This window comes from Ursus maritimus, unplaced genomic scaffold (genome assembly GCF_017311325.1).
Source record: "Ursus maritimus isolate PB19 unplaced genomic scaffold, ASM1731132v1 scaffold_22, whole genome shotgun sequence".
NCBI classification, from domain to species: Eukaryota; Metazoa; Chordata; class Mammalia; order Carnivora; family Ursidae; genus Ursus; species Ursus maritimus.
Window position 1 is genome coordinate 20632742 of NW_024424675.1, and position 12948 is coordinate 20645689.

The 12948-nt window shown below is 54.1% G+C and overlaps 1 long non-coding RNA gene across 2 annotated transcripts; it reads right to left on the reverse strand.

Moving 5' to 3' along the window:
* Positions 1-1021: 1021 nt before the first annotated feature.
* On the reverse strand, positions 1022-5521 carry LOC103674369. 2 transcript variants are annotated; one of them, XR_571612.2, is made up of 3 exons: positions 4484-5521; positions 3635-3777; positions 1022-2208 (listed from the first exon to the last, which is right to left on the reverse strand). It is a non-coding gene; the product is annotated as an uncharacterized LOC103674369 (long non-coding RNA). The 2 variants fall into 2 exon arrangements; XR_571615.2 differs by lacking the exon at positions 4484-5521 and adding an exon at positions 3930-4228.
* Positions 5522-12948: the final 7427 nt, after the last annotated feature.

Sequence of the window (12948 nt, forward strand, 5' to 3'; positions counted from 1 at the left end):
GTGCTCCCCAGGCCCTGCATTTAACAGCAGGTGCGGGACAGGCAGCTCCCGCTATGTGACCGCGAGAGCCAGAAGCCGGGCTCAAGGAGCCTCACACTGGCCTGTGCACATCACACACTCTGAGCCTCCTGGGTCCACTCTCTGCAAGTGTGTCTTAATGTGCTCTTTTCCTTTTAATAATAATAATAATAATAATAATAATAATAATGTGACTTAAAAGTATTAATTCATTACTGTTTTCCTATTTTCAAAAGTATAATTTTGTATTATTTGTTTAGTTAATTAGCTTTCACTGCCACAAATATATGTGTGTGTGTGTGTGTGTGTGTGTAGTTCAATAAAACTTGCACTATCGGCTTTTCTTTTCCTGTCCATTATCCTTATTATTTATTTTATTTCGATTATTAACGTTAGTAGTTATGCTGCATAGAGGAGGGGAGGGAGGGAAAGGCTGCTGCATGCGGGCTCCGTGCCGGTTTGTGCTCAGCCCCGACCTCCCCTGAAACTTGATGCTGACCGCATGAGATAGGCTTTTGTAGCCCATTTTACAGGTGAGGACACTAAGCCTCAGCGACAGGGAAAATGAACCCAGGATTACACAGTTAATAAGTGGCAGAAGGAGGATTCAAATCCAAGATCAGTCTGACTCCAAAGCGCATGTTTGAAATGCCAGTGAAAATGTTAAGACCCTGCAAGGAGCAAGACACGGGGACGTGGGCTGTGGCGGTCAGGGAGAGCTTCTTGGAGGAGGGGGTGCTGGGATAGATGCCTACAGGGGAGGGTATTGAAGCATGAGGATATGTGAGGAGTCAGGGAATGGGGAGTTCCAGCCTGAGCTCTGTCACTCCCTGGCTGTATGGCCTTGGACAAGTCCCATCTCTCCCGAGGCCTTGGTGTTTTCTCTCTCTGGAGTTTTCTTTTTTTTTTTTTTTAAAGATTTTATTTATTTATTTGACAGAGATAGAGACAGCCAGCGAGAGAGGGAACACAAGCAGGGGGAGTGGGAGAGGAAGAAGCAGGCTCATAGCAGAGGAGCCTGATGTGGGGCTCGATCCCAGAACGCCAGGATCACGCCCTGAGCCGAAGGCAGGCGCCCCTCTCTGGAGTTTTCAAAGACCCAGGGTTCCACATATCAGATGAAGACAGTGAGCTCGGCTGGTGAGTGAGTCTGACTTTTCTCTGCTCCGTGTCTAAGAACTGGACTGCTCCAGCCTGCACCCTTGGAGGTCCACGTGGCATTATGGTTAAGAACATAAGACCTGGGTACTGGACACGCCTGGCTTTGAGTCCCAGATCCACCATCTCCTTCCCCGATGAGTGACCTGGAACACGTCCCTTCTTGTCTCTGATCTCAGGATCCTAAACCACAAAGTAGGATCATCCCATTGACCTCCAAGGGGGGTTGTGAGAATTAAAACAGCAATAACGGATACGTATTGGGCAATCCTTATATGCCAACGCTGTTCTAAGAGTATTACACACTAATTTTTTCATGAAATCTTCCCAACGCCCCTGTGAAGCTCTTATTTTCATTTACAGGCGGGGCAACACAGAAACAGAGTGGTGATGTTCCTTGCCCAAGGTCGTAACCCCGTTCTGCGTGGGTTGGTGCCTGTCCCGCAGGAAATGGTAACACCATCAGAACTAGTTCTGACGCACGGGCCCCACGCTGGCATCTTAACATTTCTGGAATGAGGGTGTGCCCCACGGTCGACGTCCAAGAAACATGCCAGTCAGCGGGCGGAGGGTGATTACGTGTCTTCATGTCTGCCCTCTGGTTGCTCAGGTGGCTGCAGTCGAGCCTGGTGGAATTCTACCTGACCGGATCCCTAATTATCACTTCGCAAGACTTCTAAAATGACGCCACATGGAAACGTAAGTGTCCAGAAGGCTGTCGCCAGCCAGGCAATGCAATTAGAAGTAAAAATTGCCAAATCCATCCAAAGAAAATTTAGACTCTAAATGTGAAGAATTTTGATCAAATAACCGAAGGGGACAATTTTAGAAATAAAAACATACTATTCTCAGTCTTTTAACGGCATACCTGATATGCTGCTTTTTTCATCAAAAAAGCTGTTATTTAAATGGATATAATATTTTCCTTTAAAAGATTATCTTACTGTTGATGGTGCCGTAGAATCAAGTAAATCCAACAAACCAGTCCCGATTCTTCTGGTTGTAAGCAACGGGGAGCCCGCTTCAAACTGGCTGTAAGGGACAAAGGCGTGTGTTGGCTCCGGGACCTGAAAATCCCAGGGCGGCTGGCTTCAGGCACAGCTGGACTGGATGGACTGAGCCGGACCTCTCCACCTCCACCCCCCCTTCTCTGCCACAGCTCCACTCCCAACGGAGGCAGGATGGCTGCCGGCAATTCCAGCCACCAGCCCAAGTTCTACGCTTCCAGACTTCTCAGCATTTGGGACAGATCCTGAGCCTGACTGCCGTCGACTGGAATCGGGTCGCATGACTACGCCGGACAGCTCAGGGACCAGAACGCAGGCATTTCCCTGTCTGGTCACCCTCCTCCCCATGGCCTCAGGGATGGAGTCCGTTCCGCTCACCGCCCTGGCTGAGGTGGAGCAGGGAGGCTTCCCCCAAGGAAACAGGGGAAGTGGATGCCGGGTGACCCCCAAGTAGCAGCTGTACTTGGAAGACTCTAATTGCTGGCAATAGGAAGCTTCAGAGAGCTGACTTCCACCGGGTCACCCCCCTGACAGCTCAGGGGATCTCAGAAGGAAAAGCACCTCTGATGGACCACCTGTCAGGCAGAAGAGTCCTTGGAGGGCCCTGGTGTGGCAGGACTGGGAAGCTAGAGGCCCAGAGAGGGGGAGTGACTGGGTCAAGGCTATAAAACAGCCCGCAGGTGGGAATGAAACCAGAACACCAATCTCCCAAACCTGGGTTCTCCATCCAGAGCTCCAGCCGGCCTGTGAGGGCCAAAGCGGGCCCTGGAAGGGGGCCTCTAGCTGGTTTGTTACTCTCAAATGAGAAGTCTCTCTGCTTCTCCTGGACTTTCTCCCAGCAGCCTTAGTGTAGTGGCTTGGACAAGTCTCCCCACACCCGCTCTCTCGCCCCCACGGCCCTGCGGTCTCCCAGTCTCTCAGGTGGAAGGGAGACAGGTGAGAAGTGCCCTCGAGTCCCACGGGCATTTCCAGTCATCTATGGCCTCCATCTAAGGCCTTGATCTTACATAAAACGCAGTAAGCGCACCCCCAGGTTTGTCCCTCTACCAGCTCCTGCTGCCCCCCATCCTTTCTGAAGATTTTGGATCCACCAACCGCCCAGCCATGCTGGGCCTTTCCGGGTTTTCCGTGGCCCTGGGCTCCAGATCTTCATTGGACCCGATTCTAAGAAGTGTCTCCGCATCTCAGCATCTCGTGTTCAAAGCAGGAAATCTGCAGAGCAGGAACCTGGCAGCCAGGCTGTCCCAGATCTTCTCTGTGGGAGGGGCTTGGGTGCCGCAATCTGATTGGATGCAGGAGGGGGCCTGTCTTTCAGCTTTGAGGGCATAATCACATTTTATCTACAAGGTGCGATTTGGTGGGGAGAAGGGCCTCTGATCAAGATGAGGAGGGGTTTAAGCACCCGTCGTCCACCCCACTGTCATCATCAATTTAAATTAGAGGAAGCCTACCTTAACTCAATGACAGGGCGGCCGTGGTGGGAATGCAGGCCCCTTAGCTGGTGGGGAAGACGGGGTGGGGCGGGGGGCACGGACAAGGTCTTCCCAGCATGGCAGGACTTGACAACCGTGGGATGTATTCATGACTTAGAAAGCTGCCAATGATATAAGTGAAAAGGAAAAAATATGAGAAAGTATATACAGCACGAGTGTGTGTGTGTGGGGGGGGGCTAACTACGGTCGTTAAGAGCTTAGGATCTGGAGCCAGACTGCCTAGGATCAAATCTCGCTTTCACGTCTTCCTTACCTTGTGCGTATTACTTAAACTCTAGGCCTCCATTGCTTCATCTGTAAAATAGGACTAAATAATAGGGTGAGGCGAAGATCCCAGGAGATAAGCCACGGAAGGCGGTGAGGCAGGCCCCGGCAGACAGTAAGGGTCCAAACGGTGGCAGCCGTTAATCTCGTTGGTCCCCCGCGCAGGGGCCTCCTTCCCACGGTGGCGGTGGAGGGGCAGGCTGCGACCTGCCTCCGGAACCGGGCTCCCCGCCGCTGTCGGCTGCCCATTGTTGCGCCTTCCTGCTCTGGCCCGCCTGGGAATCCGCCGGGGCAGCGCCGGCCCGGGCGGGGAGGGCATCCAGGCCGCAGGCGCCCTCCCCCACCGTTCTGGGAGCCCCGCCAGGCCCCTCCCGCCGCGAGGGCCCGCCAGGGGACGCGAGCACTGGACTGCGAGTCCTGGGACCTCGGTCTTACTCGGCGCAGTGTCCTCTCTGGCAACAGGAGAGCCCGCGGAGAAGCCCACCCCCTGGGGCCGCGTACGGGTTAAGTGAGATCACGGGCGCATCAGGCCGAGCTCCCCACCTTGAGCACGTCTGTCCTCAGTTCCTGTCTTGCGCCGGTGGGCTTTCAGAATGCTGCTCGCCGCCGCCGGGGTCCAAGGGGGACCGATGCATCCGCTAGCGTCTGGGCCTGGGTGAATGTCTCAGATCATGCCGCCTCTGCTACCCGACTCAACCTTTCCCCAGTACAAGGCAAAAAGTGGGTGAAAGGGCTGGGCAGCTTTCCCAGGCTGGAAGCAGCCAGAGCCAGGATCTAGAGTGCTTGCCTCCTGGCTCTGCTGCTGAATTGCCGTGTGACCTCGAGCCAGGCCTTCCTCCTCCAAGCCCCAGCCTCCCTCCTCTAATGGCCGGGAAGGCAGGTGCAGCCCCTCGCCCTGGCTGCGCCGCTGACTGGCTGGGGTACCATGGAAGGTGTTCGATCCCCTGGGCTCAGTTTATCTTGTCTGCAAAACTGTTATGCCCACATAGATTCAGCAGATAACACCTGGTCTCAGGAGGCCTCTTTCTTGTCTTTCTGCCACCCTCTGCCCCATTTCTCTGCTCAGAAGGGGAAGCATGCCACCGGGGCTGGCTATTTGAGTCTTCCAAGGAGGAAATTCAGCCTCAGCGTTGTCCCTCTGCGCTGGGCAGGACCGGCTTTTGATATGGGTTATTCCCACCTCCACCCTGGGAAGGAGAGGGGCCTCTGAGGCCGCAGCTACACTTTGAGTGCCCCTGGTGCAGGAGTGAGACTCCTGTCAACAGAGGGAGTTTACTCAAGATTTAAGGAGTGGAAAGGAATTGGGGCTTACAAAACCTAGCCCTATTCTTACAGTACCTTCTCGCGGCCTTCCCGTTCCCAGGGCTTCCTCTGGTGGTACTCCACCTGGTAACCTCTGTCCCACTGCCTTCCTTGCCCTGTGCCCCTCTCTTTTTGTCGCCGGTCTTGTGGACTGCCACAGGAAACCCCAAATCTTCTCTGTTGCACAGAATAATTGATCTGTTCCCAGTTTTGGTGGGGCCGGGGGGACTTGGATACCCCCATAATCTCCATCAACTGCTTCCAAGCCATCTCAAATAAAGTCAGTCCCAAAGAAATCTTAGCAATATATTGTGCTTTTGTAAGCACCCCCCCACACACAGCTGCCTCCCCCAAGCCTCTCTCAGGCAAGCTCCTGCACTCAAATTTGCCCACTCAAATTCATCGAGGGGCTTAGTACGTCAAGCGGTCTTCCACCAAAAAGTACTGCCTTCCAGGGAAAGCTGCCGGGAGTATAAAGGCATGTTTCCCTGCATAATCGTCACCAAAATTCTGCTGGCTGGGAAATGCTCTTCCCATTTCACAGAAGTGGAATGCAAGCCTCCTGGCTGGGATTGGAAGGTACGAGTGTCTGGCCTCACAGCCCCCGGCTCTGGGATGTCCCGTCTTGCCTTCTCTCCAGCTCCTCTCGCCCTAGGTAGGGCTGGGCTGAGGACAGCACCCCAGGGTGCCGCTGCTCCCCCCGCCCGTGCTCAGGGGATCACAGCTGCCTGGCAGCCTCCCCGAACATAGGCCTGGGGTCCTTGTTTGTGTCAGTCTCTGTATTCTGTCCCACCCTCTGCCCTCCAGACATGCGTGTGGCGGGAGGACACTTCTCTGTCCCTTTGAGATTGGGTGGGGTCATGTGACCAGCCACGGCCATGGATGTGTGCAAAGTGACATCAGTCACCTCATGCTGGAGCACTATTACCAGGTGGAGACCCTCTCCCCCTGCTGTGAGGTGGTGGCTGCTCCGTGGCCCTGGGTCCTGGAGCGAGAAGTGGTGGGGAGCCCCCCAGCCCTGCATGGACGCGCCACCTGCATGAGAAATAACGAAGTTATGTCAGAGCCACCAGCATTGGGGGTCGCTTGTTATCGCAGCATGACCCACCCTCCCTTGACTAGCAAAGCCGGGGTGCAAGTGAGAGATGGCGTGGACGTTCTGTCTCTGAGGACCCGTTTCGTGTTCTTTCATGAGACGGTCAGTCCAGTGCAGCCACAGAAGAGCTTTGGTTTAAGGAATCTCTACACCCAGGGTGGGGCTCGAAGTCACCACCCCGAGATCAAAGAGTCGCATGGTCTACTGATTGAGCCGGCCAGGTGCCCAGAGGAGAGTTTCTTATACTCAAGGGTCTTAGAGACCCTCTCCTCGTGGAAAAACACTGGGGTAGTCGGGAGATAGAAGATGGGGGGTGGGTGATTGGGCCCCATGGCCTTCATTGGGGTTTCCGTGGGAAAGGCGAGACAGGGCAAGGTGAGCAGTTCAGGATTGGCTAGTTTGAATGACTTCAGTGGGCTCTGGGCTCTGCGGGTGGTCTCTAGTTGCCTGATAGCTGGCCCTGGGATGATTAAGGAGAGGACTATTGCTTCCTGGGGCTCATGGGGCCTGATAGAGGAAGTCTGGCCCCGGATCTAGAATACCAAATGCCCAAACCAGCTATATGTGGAGCCTCGGGGATGCTGGGTTGGCCCTTTGTTGGATCTTAGCACATTTGACCTGAGTGGCCGAGACTGCTGGTTGCCCACCCCATATCCACGTTCCCCTGGTTCCATCCTAACAGAACTCCAATATTACCTGGCAGTGTGCCCAGCCAACAGACTGCATTTCCCAGATCCCCATGCAGCTGTGTGGCTATGCAATTAAATCCTCGCCACCTAAGTAGATGGGCTTCTTGTAGGAGGCCGACTCAGCTGGAGGTATGGTTTTTGTTCCCCTCCCTCCTTCCTGTAGCTGTCATGTCCGCTGACAGCCATCTCGGGGGGGCGTAGGGAGTACACAGTGAGTGTGAAAACTGTGAAGAGTGGGAAGATGTCACATACAATGAATGCCTCATAAACTATCCTGTAATAAGTGGACTCTCCACAAGGATGCGCCATGGGTCTCATGTGGTTTTGTGCCCAGCCAGAGAAGCCCTGCAGTATCAGCTAAGTTGCAGGGACCCTGAAAGAGGGTGTCTCTGGGTAGGTTGAGGGGACCGGGATGTTTTCTCCAGCCACGAAGGAGAGCAACTAGACAAGTGGGGAAACGGGGCTCTGAACATACATTCTAGAGCTTTCTTCACCTTCATTCTGCCCCAGTCCCACCGGAACCCATATACCCCCACCCTACAGCCTTCCCCAGGGCTACCTCTCTGCCAGGCAAATGTAATTCGAGGGAGGGGTTTTCTCACCTGGCTTTCCATGCAGCCAGGATGCGGGGCAGAGAATGAGAGAAGCCCAGTGGGGAGAGACCCCTGACTGCACTGTGAGCCAGACAGGCACCCCAACCACACTCAGTTTTCCCATCTATAAAATGGGGCAATAATACTGGCCCTACTCCCCTCTCGGGGTGCAGAGGGACTATCCTCGTCTGAGCTAGGAGGCATGCAGGAGGCAGGGAAGAGGTGAGCTTGCAGTCGGCTTTGTGGGCTAGTCTCCGTCCCCGGAAGCACAAAGCAATAATGTAGGTCGTGGCGATCAGGAGCCCTGGCTCACGTGTCTGGTGGACCTGGACTCAATAGTGCAGCCCCCACTCACATGAGCCTGAGATTTCTCATCTGTAAACTGTAGATAGGGACTGAAGCTGAAGGATGTGAACCACTTAATGCTGTGCCCTCAAGAACCACTGGGTCTTCCCTGCCCCCTGGTCTGTGTGGACCTCTGCCATTTTTTTTGGCTTCCCTGTGTTCAAACCCCTTTCCCACGTCAGGTGAACACCCCCACCTAATGATGCTTCCAATAGAGGAGCCCCAGTGTACCAGCATGCTTTGCAGTGCAGTGAGGCTCTCCCAGTCACAGCCCCCTGCACAGACCTTTGAAGGAATCCATCACCCAAGGAGGCGGGGCCCCCCAGACCCATTCTGGTGGTGCCTACATCCAGTTTCAGGAGTCATCTGGGACAGAGGTCTACAGGGACTGACCAAGTCTGGGTGTCAGCGGGACAGGCTGCCATGTCAGTGTCCCACGCAGGGGCTGAAGCCAGGAGAACTCCCAGCTGGGTTCTCTGACTCGTAAAGCCCGTTGGCTCCCCAGGGGTGTTCAGTAAGTTCCTTTCCTGCTTACGTAACCCACAGCCGGTTTGTGTTGACTGCAACCACAAACCCCAGATGATTCCCCTCCCCAGTGGGAATGCTGACTCTCCCTTTAAGGCTGTCCTCTGAACTGCTGACCTTCCCCTACCCCAAGTTGCTTGTGTATTTAGTTGCTTTTTCTGTGCCTTTGGCTGAGAAGCCTGGCTGCAGTGACCAGCTTTTGCCAGGAAATTATAGAATTAGACCCAGGCCCAGATGCAGGGTGGTGCATTTATGGGAGTACACACTTGCGAGGGGAAAGCAAGCAGGTTCTGGGTTCAAATCCCTGTCCTAGGACTTACCGCATGTGCGACCTCGGGCCCACAGCATCCCTCTGGGCCTCAGTTTCCTTTTCTATTACAACACTCCAGCAGTTCTTTTTTGATCTATTTGGGGGTTTAAAGGAGATCAGGGATGGGAAGCCCCATGCCGTGTATCCCATACCCAGCATATTTTTGGCATGAGATTGAGAAGAAACTGGGTCAGGAAGAAGGAACAAAGCAGCAGTGCTCACGTGGTTTGTCAGAAATCGCCTGAAACGTACGTGAAATGCAGACCCCAGGCCCCACTCCCAGAGTTGGATGAGGGGGCCCCTGGGATCTGTATTTTTTTAATATTTTATTTTTAAAGTAATCTTTATGCCCAACGTGGGGCTCAAACTCACGACCCCAAGATTAAGAGTTGCCCCCTCACCAACTGAGTCAGCCGAGTGACCCTCTGATCTGTATTTTTAACACGCATCCCCACTAGAGGTCTGTGCTGCGATGGCTGGGGCCACTGCTCTCGGAACAATGTAGGATCCAATGGGGGGCAGAGTAGAGATGGTGAGGGCCCAGATGGCTGGGCCGACACAGTAGTGGGGTATGGGGTCCCTGACATTAGCTTCACGCTTACTAGAAGCTTCTACAGTAACAGTCCAACATGGATTTATGTTCCGGAAAGGATGCAGCTAATTTCTGTAAGTTTGGTCTTTGATCACATTTACAAAGATAATGGATACATTTTTTCTCACTTGGATAAAGCAGTAATCCAATAACGTGGATATTGTAAGTCCAAATTTCGTTAGCACTTCCCATGAGCCAGGCATTATGCAAGTACTTTTGTCTGTGCTAATTAATACAACGGGAAATTATTCTCCCCATCTCTCAGGTGGGACACTGAGGCCCAGGGAGGTAAAGTCACTTGCACGAGGCCACATGGCCCAAGGAGGGATTTGAAGGCAGGCAGGCTGGGATTCCACAGCCCATACGAAAAGCTGTGCCCCTTCAACATCTCACGTTGGGGTATCATGAGGGGGTTAGGGGGTGGGGCCTCAGGCAGGTGTTCGGCTTCCAGGAACAGGGCTGAAGTGTTGGGCGGGACTAAGTGGGGAGTGGGGGATGTCAGGCCCCTGGACCTCTGACTCACAAGGGCCGCTGTACCACCTGGAATATCTCTGACTCAGCTGCTCAGGGATGGGAATGACTCTGAGCCCAGGCAGCTTTGTTCAGCTCACGGCCAAGGCCTGGCCTTACCACTCAGGCTGGGTGGCCTTGGGCAAGGTTCTTTGCTCTCTAAACCTGGGGGCCGCTGGGAAGAATATGAAATCCGGTCATGCCCTGCGCCCAGCAGTCCTCATACAGTGAGTGGTATGGATGCAGCCGCGGCACCTCTCCCGGCGGGCGCTGCAGCCCCCGAGTCCATGCCGAGTACGAGCACACAGCTGGTGCTTCTCTCTGCCTGGCACCCACTCCCAGAAAGAGCACTTGTGTTTTCACTGGAACCAGATGACTTGTGTTTCTGCAACTTGCGGCCAGACTGACTCCATGAGGACGTCAGACACTGGCATTTGCTGCGTGTGAGCTGTGCCCGCGGCTCTGCCCATGCTCCATTCGCCCTCACTCGCATCGAAGCAGGTACCGCTACTCCCATCTGGAGACGGGCAGACCGAAGCTCAGAGAGGAGTACAACGCGTGCTACGTCACAGCCCTGGGCCTTGGACCTGATGCCCCAGAACAGCCCATCTTTTACTTCTTTTTTAAAGATTTTATTTATTTGACAGAGCACACGGAAACAAGAGGAGGGGGGAGGCAGAAGCAGGTTCGCCGCTAGCAGGGAGCCCCACACAGGGCTTGAACCTAGGACCTTGGGATCATGACCCTGGCCGAAGGCAGATGCTTAACTGCCTGAGCCCAGGCGCCCCGGGCAGCCCATCTTTTTTTTTTTTAATTGATTTTTTATTATATTATGTTAGTCACCATACAGTACATCCCCGGTTTCCGATTAAAGTTCGATGACTCATTAGTTGCGTATAACACCCAGTGCACCATGCAGTACGTGCCCTCCTTACTACCCATCACCGGCCTATCCCATTCCCCCACCCCCTCCCCTCTGAGGCCCTCAGTTTGTTTCTCATAGTCCATAGTCTCTCGTGTTTCATTCCCCCTTCTGATTACCCCCCTTCTTTATCCCTTTCTTCCCCTACTGATCATTCTAGTTCTTATGTTCCATAGATGAGAGAAATCATATGATAATTGTCTTTCTCTGCTTGACTTATTTCACTTAGCATTATCTCCTCCAGTGCCGTCCATGTTGCAGCAAATGTTGAGAATTCGTTCTTTCTGATAGCTGAGTAATATTCCATTGTATATATGGACCACAGCTTCTTAATCCAGTCATCTGTTGAAGGGCATCTCGGTTCCTTCCACGATTTAGCTATTGTGAACAATCGAGCAGCCCATCTTTTAAGTAAGAGTAAGCCACTGTGTTTGTAACTGGACCACTTTGCCAGAGGGGGCATTCATTCATTCATTCATTCATTCATTTAGCAAACACTTACGAGAGCCTACTCTGGGCCAAGCACGGTGCTAGGCCCTAGGGACAAGGACCCCGCAGCCAATTCTCTGCCCTCAGGGACTGCCCATTCCAGATGGCACAGAGATGTCCCCCCCACGGGCCAAATCCAGGTGGCAGCAGCTGTCGGCAACATTATTGTGAGAGGATCCCGAGCCATCTGTGGGCTCAGCACGAAGGTGGTAGTGGCTGGTGACTCAGGGCCACCGGGGCGCTCCTAGGGAGTTTCTCAGCGTGCGTACACTGCCTAGTGGATACCTGTCTTAGACTTCTGGGGATTGTTCAAAGGAACATGGAACGCAGCAGAAATATAACCCGGTCATAGCACAAGTTCCAATTTCTATTTTGAAAACAGCCGCTCTTGTTCTAATAACTGGGCCCTGTCCTCACGGAGCTCTGGGTCTAACTGGCAGCCTGACCTACACAGGACAGTCCGATCCGGAGGTCAGAGGCTGGGGAAGCCAGATGGGTGGGGATGACCAGGGGCCTTCCTGGAAGAGGAACTCAGGGGTCTGGTGGGGTAAGGGAGGCATTCCTGAAATAGCAGGCAGGCACGGAGATGGAAGTGTGACGTGGGTGGGAGGTGAGGGTAGAGACTCCGCCTGGAAGGGCAGTAATGGGGGAGGCCCCGGAAGCCCCGTGTCAGGCCTGGGAGCTTAGTCCTGACCCTTCCATAGGAAGCCACTGAACACTCTTGAGTGGGGGCACACCCACAAAAGACCCTCCTGGGTGGCGGGGATGTGGGAGGAAAAGTGAGAGAGGGGAGGTGCTAGACACCACGGAATGGAAAGACGCCCCTGCACGTGGGTGTCTGCTGACGTGCCCTGTGACCACAGGCAAGTCCCTCACCCTTCTGGCCCGTTTCCTTCTCCACCTCCCCTCAAAGGCCCTTTCAGACCATGAGTGAGTGAACTAAGGTGTGTGTGATTGTGTATGTGTGTGTGGGGGGGGATCACGTGGTTCTGTTAGCATCACTATTTTCTACTTGTCTTAGGCCTTGAAGGGGCCATTGAGATGAGGCCCTTAAAGCCCAATCAGTGGCCACAGCCTTCCTTGCTGCTGTTCCCGTCAGGGTCCGTGGGTAGGACTCCCGGCTGTGAGCTCCTCGGAGGCTGGCAGTGTCTCCTCTGGGGGGCTGCACACCGGCCGGGCCCCGGGGCAGGACGGGATGCCCAAGGCTAGCGCAACTCTGTCCGGGCTCGTCATGGGGACTGTGACGTGGACCTGCCCGGCCGGTGAGCAGTCCCGATACTCACCCCGCCCTGGGTGGGGGCCCCGCGTCACTGCTCATGGGGCTGCCCGGCACACAGGTCCCCAGTCCCTCCCCAGGCATGGAGTGTGACAGGCACCTCTGTCCAACCAAACCCACCAGGACCTAAACTAAATCCCCCCTTTTTCTGTTTACTTTTATTTGATTATTTTGGGGGATAGGTAATACATTCAAATTCTCCAAAATTGAAGAGGTACCAAAAAGTGTACTATAACCAAATCCCCTCCCGGCCTGGTACGCAGCCCCTTCGTTCCTCTTCCTGGAGACAACCCATCTAAACTCCTTTTTAAAAATTTGCTCCCCCCCTTAGAAAAACTGTAAGCACTCAAAGCAAAAAC